The sequence below is a fragment of the Triticum aestivum genome, unplaced genomic scaffold (genome assembly GCF_018294505.1).
Source record: "Triticum aestivum cultivar Chinese Spring unplaced genomic scaffold, IWGSC CS RefSeq v2.1 scaffold7489, whole genome shotgun sequence".
Taxonomy (NCBI): domain Eukaryota; kingdom Viridiplantae; phylum Streptophyta; class Magnoliopsida; order Poales; family Poaceae; genus Triticum; species Triticum aestivum.
This window is the reverse complement of record NW_025228742.1, coordinates 11,693-21,250: the sequence shown is the minus strand read 5'-3', so window position 1 is coordinate 21,250 and position 9,558 is coordinate 11,693. Positions and strand designations below refer to the sequence as shown.

Sequence of the window (9,558 nt, the reverse complement as noted above, 5' to 3'; positions counted from 1 at the left end):
ATGACCTCTTTGGTAGCATGGGAATCGACACTATATATGCAAGTGGAAGTTTCTTCACCACCCACACAACGCATATATGGTGGTCCTTTGTTGGTGGAACAATCCATAATCCACATTCTTATATTTCTGAGATATTGGAGTAAACCAATACAAAGAGCATATTTTGTTTCGCGAATTTGTGGACAGATACCGAGTGTGTGTTAGGTCTAGTATAAAGATGACTAAAGCCAGCCCTTGGGTGTTGTGCGTGATATTTGGGGGAATCAATGGTATATTCACTACAGAGTACCGCGGTTGCATATAGAGGGGCCGAGCCATACAACTGAAGGCTAAGGGCGCTGGGGTCAGTGTTGAGATCGTGCAGGTAGTGGGACGAGGCCGAGTCTTCAGTCTGGAGCCCTTTGGCAACTAAGCACTAGTAAGAACATGTAGCACTTGAACTTCACCTAATGCTACTTTTTGAAGGACAAAATGTATGCCCATCTGTATGTAAAGCTTAGCCATTTGTCTACTCAATCAAAATTATTTGAATTTCAGCGTGGGTGGTTCCTGTTCCCAATAAGGCTTTGGCATTGAAGCTTGCACGCTCTCACAGTCTTCTATCCGTAGATCGAAAAAATTGTTCGAATTACAATTTAGAAAAATCAAGTGCACACTGCACACATAAATGAAATAAAAAATAGCCTCTTAGGCTCCTGGTCTTGCGAGTTCTGTGGAGAGAGGTGGTGGGCCAGTGAAGCGTAGGTTTCGCTGAATTACGCTCCCTTTAAATGTTTTTTTTCCAGTCAGTACTAAGGAAAAGCTTCTGATTTGTCAGCATTATGTTTGCTGCTTGGCCACTCTACATACTAGATGAATTGTTACAGTAGGTATGAATGATGGTACAGATCTTGTAAAACGCGAGGGCTTGGCCATTCTACATACTCTACCTCTATAAAACATGAGAAAGCAATACAATTAACAGGTGCCCACAGGCACCTACCTGTAGCCATAACACGACGAGTCTCTTGTGTCCTCGGGTTCGTGTTGTGTTTCGGCGAGAGATTGAGCGATCAAGCCGGTTACTTGATCTGGCTAGCCTCAAAGCTATCTAGACGCAAAGATCGATCCAGCTGCCTGCCTAGCTGCTTAATTAGGATCGTACGTGTGCAACTCGCCGGAAGCCAGCAGCTTTCTACGTGTAGTGTACTTGCGTCATTGCGTGCGCTCCTTCAGAAAGAGGGAAACTGGGGAGTGAGTGAACTGTAGGTTTGGCTCAATTACTTACTCATGGATACCTAATACGTTGAGCGTGCTATCAAACACCACCTTCCTATTTGTCGGTCTCGCGTGGCTCATCCTTTGCCACTACACAAACTACTTCAGGCTATGGTGCAGACTCGATGCTCTTACCAATTTGGTTCATATTCCGACTCAAATTGAGATTTGTAGCACTCTGATGTTGATCCTGCTGGCAGCTCAGAGGGGGAGCGCTTGAGTTGGACACTGCTTTGCTGGTGTCACTTCTGGCGTGTTGGTTCATCCTACTACCATCTCTACGCGAACGATGCCACCTTTGTTTGGGACAAATTGCCTGTGAGTCTTTCCTAGATCTTCTGTGCCATGGATCTAACATTCAGCATCGTGATATTTACATCATCATCTCCTCTAATGTATAGCCCCTAGCTTGGTGCCATGACATGTAGACACTGTATAATCCCCAGTCCCTAGGAGTTGCTCCTTCTTTCTTGATTTTAAATATTTAAAGCGCTAACATATGTGCTTGTTTGTCTAGATGACGTTGCTTTCACGTCTATCGTGGCCATTTTCAGCATTAAAAGGGTTGATGATAGGTCAGGAACAAAGTCCCTTGCACCCCTTGTTATTGCTGGTGCACTGAGCATCATGTACTGGAGGCACGATCTTTTGATTGTTTATCTGTCCTTCTGTCAGGAATATTTTCTTCCTTGAACTTAACTGTCTACTCTGTTGTGTAGTTTCTTTGATGATCTTCGGCCATATGCGGTAATCCAGTTCATGCCATGCATTGTAATACCTGTGATGACTATAGTTATTCCACCAATGTATACACATTCAAGCTACTAGTTGTGGGCAGTGTTAGAATATAGTTTGGGTTTAAAGATAGAGATAAGGAGTAGATCAAATAGGTTTAAACCATGTATTACTCATCTTGTACTCCAAACCTCTATGCCCTCGTGTATTCTATATATACCCCATATGAGGGTCAGATCAATACAACACAACAACTTACAAAACACAAATATTCTAGTCATCCTACAATTTTTTACAGGCAGCAGGTTAGTGTTAGTCTCGTTTAATATCACCATGGTGTATGCAGTTCCATTATTTGTGTATATAGCTATATGTGAGTCGCATTAATGTACTGGTTTATTTCATAGTCGATTTTCTCACAGCATAGAAACTGGTGATACCTTTTTCTTTTGGCAATCTGTACTCATGATGCTTGGTTATAAACCATAGTTACCTTGAAATTCATAGAAAACTCACCAAAAGTTTTACTGTTCCCCTTCTTAAATTTTATTCTCTCAATATCATTGACCGGTGCCAAGATGATTCTGTTTCCCCAGTCATGTCTGCTGTTATCTAAAAATTTATCAACCAGTCAACGTCCAATTAATATAAATCTATCTGAACTTCTCCTTCTCGGTTGTTGATGAAATTGCTACAAGAATGAGTTATGCAGAAGCATTTATTTAAGTGCAGTTTAAAGAATAGGCCATTGCCGAATTATTTTGTCTCAGCGCAATTTTTCATGAGGGTTGCTAAGCGTCAAGTTATATTGTCTGGATACTTTTGTTCTTATTTTTCAAATTGATTTCAGGATTTTACCTTCTTGCCAAAGTAGAAGAGGCTGCAGACAAACCTATATATAGGTGAACACATGACATTGTTAGTGGATATACTCTTAAGCATCTATGTGCTGCGATGCTACCTGTTTTCTTTACTCTTATGTTGGCAAAGAGGACAATTGAACCTGACAGGTATACATCAGCTTACTCAATGCGTCGCTTGAGTCAATTTTTGTATAGTTTCAGTTCGATTGAACCACTTTAATCCAATGTTTGTATTGTTCACTCTGCTTTGAGCATACAAATACACCAAGTGTTACCAAATATCAATAATATTGCCATTCCACTGCTTTACCAAAATTTTGATGTTTTCGCTCTTTATGAGGTTGGTTTTTGTTCACTTTGGTTACTAGGATGATACCAGAATAAGACATCTGCAAATAAATTGTTGGTGTTTATAAAATGAACCAAAACTTGCACGGGTAGTTCTTAGCAAACTTTTCATGATGCGCTTTTGTTTATTCAAACTACATAATAGTACTCTGGTTTGCTTCCAGAAACCAATGTTCGCATTCATCATGTGTATGTAGTTTTGACAACAACTTCACCACATTGAATAGGCCTTGGATCTATGTATCCATGTGACTAATGTTTTTTCCTCTGTCATGCAGGGTAACCTTACTCAAGATGTGGAAGATCAGTTGGAGAGAACGCGGTTCCAAAGATAGCAACACTGTAGATGTCAAATATGATTATGCTGCAGTTTCAACCATGTCTGAACAACAGTAGATATATGTTTTTCATATGTACCCCTGAAGTGTAAAAATAGCATCAATATGAATATCAGGAGCCCCAGCGTGTACGGTTGTGTATTATGGCCTGCTAATCAACGTTTGTTTGTGGTTGTTCTTGATCAACACTTCCTGATCAAATCTTGTATATGAAGGAAAATGTATATCAGCTGCCTCATCAACTCTTTGTGCTCTAGTTTTTTGGAACTTCAAATGGCATATACCTCTCCTGCACCTGGAAAGACCAGAGCCTATGTAACTGGATGGGGATCTATCATCCGCTTCAGTTGTTTTACTGCTCTTCAGAGTCGATTAAGCTGCATGCTATGGGCTTGACATCTTCCGTGTGTGCAAGATAATTTGTTAGCTTGCCTGTCTAAGTGATGGATTGAGTTCAGGTTTCTTACTCTTTCAAAACATGGAGTTCAGGTTTTTAGCACAGAACGGGGAGGGGTTAATGCATCATCGATTTGGGATACAGGGGCACATAACTGCGATATAGAGGCGGGAGCTCTGGACCCAGATTTCCCCTATTTTATCATGTAATTGTTGGAGTAAATTGCATGAAACCATCACTTTAAAGGTTAGGTTTGCAGAAAACACTACGTTACATATTTTTGGCAGAAAACACCACGTAATTTTTTGGCAAATAACACTGATCGATGTATTATAGTCGTTTGAGTGCGTTTATGACAGGTGGGGCTCACTTGTCAGGAGTTGACTCGGCAAAAAATTGCCACATAGGCGCGTTGACTTGTCACTCTTTCCTCTCCGTCTGAAAAAATAAATGCGTCGGCCATCCCTTCTTTCCCAGCGCGCCCCTCGCACTGTACCTCCCGGCAACACCGTCGTACCCCCAGCTGGATCCGGAGACATCCATCTCCATTGTCCCCGCCCTGCACCAGATTCGTCGGGAATGCATACTTGGTGTTCGTCGGCTGCGGCTCGATGCCGGCTGTCCAAATGCATCTCGGTGACATGAACAGAAGAAACTCCGCAGGAACAAGAACATGAATATTCTCGAGGGTGCTTAGCTAATCGCTTGACGATAGCAACCGAACAAGCTCGTACCTCTAATCTGCATGAGATCGCGGATGGGGCGGAAACGACAGAGGCGCGGACCGACGTCGCGGCAAGGAGGGGCGTGATCATAGTAGCCGGAAACGGGGAACGGTAGGCCGTCCCTCGATCCCGATTCATCGACCTAGAATCGGATTTGGGAACGAGGTCGGATTCTGTATGATGCGATGAAGATTCATCGTCCCCGCAGCCTGCTCCTCGATTCAGGTTCCAGGATCCAATAGCCAAAAACTGAGGCATAATTTACTCACGCCGTCGTTTCTTTTCTCAAGGACTCCTCGTTCTTCCTCCAATCCATTAATTGCAAGGGATCCATTAACAGCAAGGAGTGCTGACCGTCAGGGATTCGTCGTTCTTCAGGAACTGCGTTCCTCGATCCATGGTACCGTACCGGGTTCATCATACCCAAACGGATTGGATCGCGTCCCCGCTATAAAAATTTCGTTCGAAAGATGTATACCCTCGTTGTACCCTATTTTTTTCAGCCACCGACTCTCGTCCCTCGTTCCCGTTCCTCGTTCCCACCGTACCGGAAACATGGCAACTATGGGCGTGATAGGCGGTGGTGTCGGGGGAGGGTCATCTGTCCCAGGACGGGAGCACACACACCTCCTCGCCGCTCGCGAACTCCGCCGGATGCGCTCGTCCGTGGGCAGCGACTGCAGCGCCTTCTTCTTGATCCCCTTACACGATGCCGCTGCTGCCCCGACGCGTCGACGAAGAAGACGGAGGGGTTGCACAGACGGGAGCACTAGGCCACCATGGCCAGCCCAGCCATGCGGATCATGAAGCAGAGCACCGCCGCCAGGATGAGCAGCGTGTCCGTGAGCACGCTCGTACCACCACCGGCCGCCGCCGGCGCGGCCAGGCGGTCGACGGACTGCTGCAGCATGTGGTGCTGTATTTTTCTCATTGGTTCTGTGTGGGACGTGGCGGCGCATGTGAACCTGGTGCTGCGGTGACTCTGCGTCGTCCCCAGACGGATGCAGTGGAGGGGGCGCGCAGCAAACTTGCTGCTGTGGGGCAACGGAGGAGAACAGGGTGCGGATCTACAACACTTTGGAGCTGGTGGCTCAGCAGCCTTGCCGGACTCCAGCGAAGGCTGCTGCCGCCGTGAGTGAACATGACTTGTTCGACATAATGCTCAAGAGTGGGGAGAGAGAGGAGGAAGAGTCTATGTGGCATTTTTTTGCCAAGTCGGCTCCTGACGAGTGAGCCCCACCTTTCATAAACACGCTCAAATGACCTTACTACGCTGATCAGTGTTATTTGCCAAAAAATTACGCTAGCCATGGTGTTTTCTGTCAAAAATATGTAATGTCGTGTTTTCTGCAAACCTAGCCTTCAAAGTGGTGGTTTCTTGCAATTTACTCCAATTGTTGCCATGAATAGGGAAATCTAGATTCTGATTTCAGGTTCGCATGATTTTCTTTTCAAACACAATAAGCATGATGATCTGCCATCCCATAGTAATGCAAATGATCATGGCAATATGATGACTTGATAGAGGTGGACGGCTGATGCCAGCAGTAAATATGGCATTTTCGCAAAACACAATGAGCATGATTATCTACCATGCTATAGTAATGCAACTGATCATGCCATTATGATGACCAGATGAGCTCTTTGGTGCTAGGGGAATGGAGACTATATAGCAAGCGGCAGTTTTCCCACCACCACACAATGAATACATGGAGGTCCTTTGTTGGCAGGGTGAAACGGTTCATACTCCACACTCTTTTGCTTTCGAGATATTAGAGTGAACCAATACAAAAATGTTTTACTTCACCGAATTTGTGAGCTGAAAGAGGGAGCTCCCGATGATCCATCATGGGAGGACTGCTGAGACTGGAAGGAGCTGGAACGATGGGAAGGAATCGATCAAAGAACCGACTCCTGTTGGACGAGCATGGGGGTTGGAACGATGAGCATGGGGGTTGGAACGATGGGAAGGAATCCTTTGAAGAACCCATCGAAGAACCGAAGAAGAACCGAAGAGGGGTTTGTGGGATTTTGGGTTAAAATGCGGGATAGTTGAGAAAATAATCGCCTCTATTTCTAATTAAATTAAGGAACTAAGTTTTGGTGATTTCTTTCTTACTATTTATTCATGATGGGAACGTCATATATAGTCGGGCCAGTTCAGCAGTTACCGAGAGTAAAACAGGAAATATATGGCTGAAGCAAAGTCCATGATTGAACTAAATCACAGTAAACAATAATTAAAGCTATAAGCCAATTAACAGCCAACTTGGATCTCACCATCACACGTGCACCGTTGGATAACTGACTGCCCTTCATGCACTTGTGTCTCTCTGATGGATAACTGAGGGATATACGTTGAGATTGCTCTCCGGCTAGGACCTAACAAGGAGTCAATGAGAAAGAAGTATCGTAAGAGTATGATCGTATTATGAGAATAGTAAAGGTCAACGGCATCTAGGGTCAGAGCATCAGTTATATGAAAGGATGACAAGCGTCGATGTTTGAGGCAGGCAAGAACAATCAATCTGTTTCACCAAGTTATTCTCTCATCTAAACCTATGTTTACGCAATACAAAGAGCACATTTTGCTTCACCGAATTTGCAAACCGATATCTCAGATAATCCAGGTGTAGTGCAATGAATGCCACAACCAGCCCCTGAGTGATGTGTGCTTGAGTGCTTCTTCTACTCAATCGCAATTGTTTGTCTTTGAGCAACCGGTGACAGACTCCAGTTGAAGTGCTCCATTTTTGTTGTTCTTTTACGCGCAACATGTGCTTTAGGGCCACTGTCCCCTTTATGTGCACAAACAACAAGACACATACACAACACGACATATATAAAATTGCTCTCATCGCAATAGCAAAATATGATGGATAATATTGCTATTCCGCCGATGCTAAAATATATTTATTTATTTTGAGAAAAAATGGTGTGTATATTGATTAAGGAAACACATAGTCACAATCTTGTCTCGCGCGATCCAACTTGGGACTGAGTGAAACATTACCCCACCGCACAGTGTTGGACGACGTGTCTTGGTCGATGGTGAGCAGGATGGAGTAGCTGTCGCCGGAGTAGACGTCCATGTCATCCACGACACGGCTCCACGTACTTGCCGTCGGCCTCCACCACCGTCAGCTTGTGATTCTGAAAAAAAAATATTGCAAGCATCCGACAGAGCTTCAGGATTCTGCACACTGCACGGTTTATACTGTTTTATCACGCGAGAATCAATTTGTCTCGGATTTTCTTACCCCATCTGCGAGGTTGAGGGAAGCCAGCGAGGTGGTGCTGGAGATCCTGAGCCTGTAGGTTTTGCTGTGAGGATTCCCTTCCACAACACGGGCACACATGTGCTGTGTGCATACAAGAAAAAAGACGTACCACTGTCAGCTGGTGCGGTGTGGCGCGGCCTTGGGCAGCAGCGCAGAGAGGTCCTTGACGCTGCTGGTGCCCTCCCGTCGAACACCCCGACCAACAGGGCAGTGGTGATGACAAGACCGGCGACTTCAGGCGTGTCCGGCGTGCTCACTAGCCGTGCCGGCTTGGTCACCATCGTCACGAGAGTTCATAGCAGGTGTTTGACGAAATGCATGAGCCAAAAGTAAGTTTTACTCCATTTTATATAGGAACATGACTGGGGAAACATAATCATGTTGGCACCGGTCAATAGCATTGTGACAGTAAAAACTTAAGAAGGGGAACAGTAAAACTTGTAGTGAGTTTTCTATGAATTTCAAGGTCACTATGGATACCAAGCATGGTGAGTACAGATGCCAAAAGAATAAGGTATCACCAGTTCTTATGCTGTGAGAAAACCGATTATGAAGGAACCCAGTAAATTAATGCTAATCACATTAGCAATCTACACAAACAGCGAAACTGCATATACCCTGGTGATATTGCACAGGAGCAACACTAACCTGCTGCTCACAACCAGTAGGTTGAATGTGGCCGATCTGGATTACTGCATCTGGCCGAAGATCATCAAAGAAACTAGATAGTACATAACAAAGACAGATAAACATTAAACAATCAAAAGATCTTGCCTCCACTACAGGATGCTCAGTGCACCAGCGATAATAAGGAGTGCAAGCGACTTTGTTCCTGCCTTATCATCAACCCTTTCTATGATGAAAATGGCTACGATAGACGTGAAAGAAATCGTCGTCTACACAAACCAGCCTATACGTTAGCCCTCGCATTGTGTGGTGGTGAGGAAATGCATATAGAAGGTGTTTATTACCTCGCCACCAAAACAGCGTAGGAACATACAGCAGAAAAGATGTCCGGACTCAGAAGGCGACACATCAACTACTGCTCTCATGACAAACAATCCTCGGCTTCACACTGGCCTTGAAAGTTGGTTTTGATAGAAACCACCGTGGCCTAGTCATAATCTTGTTGGATGGCTCCGTGTTGAAGCCTACCTTTGAAGTTGATTATGTTTATGAGTACAACATTCACTGCTTACATGTGTACTCAGTTGCAGTTGAGAACTTGTATCTTTAGTGAAAACTTAATTAGTAACTTGTTTCTGTAGTGAGTACCTGAACCTTTCTTTAGAAAAAAAGTGAGTCAGAAGTCTGAACTTCTGTGAGACGCAGCGTGTTGTATGCATTTTGCTCTTCCTTTCAGACCCTGTTTGTGAGGCCCATCTTTTTTTACTTGTACAGTTTGGCTAATGAAAATGGCCATGACAGATCTGAAAGCAAACAGCAGTCAAGCCAATCTGCTTATATTACGTACATGAATACAATTGGCAAAACATAGCATTGAGGGGATTTTCCACGGATACACCTTCAGTCCTGCGTGACCGGTGCCGCTCCGCTGCTTCACACACTGATTGCCAGACTTACTGAGGTGGCCACGACCTCGGTGCGGGACGA

At 44.7% G+C, this 9,558-nt stretch overlaps 1 pseudogene; it reads left to right on the top strand.

The window, feature by feature from the left end:
* Positions 1-471: 471 nt before the first annotated feature.
* On the top strand, positions 472-3,599 carry LOC123174560 (uncharacterized; annotated as a pseudogene).
* The last annotated feature ends 5,959 nt before the right edge of the window (positions 3,600-9,558 follow it).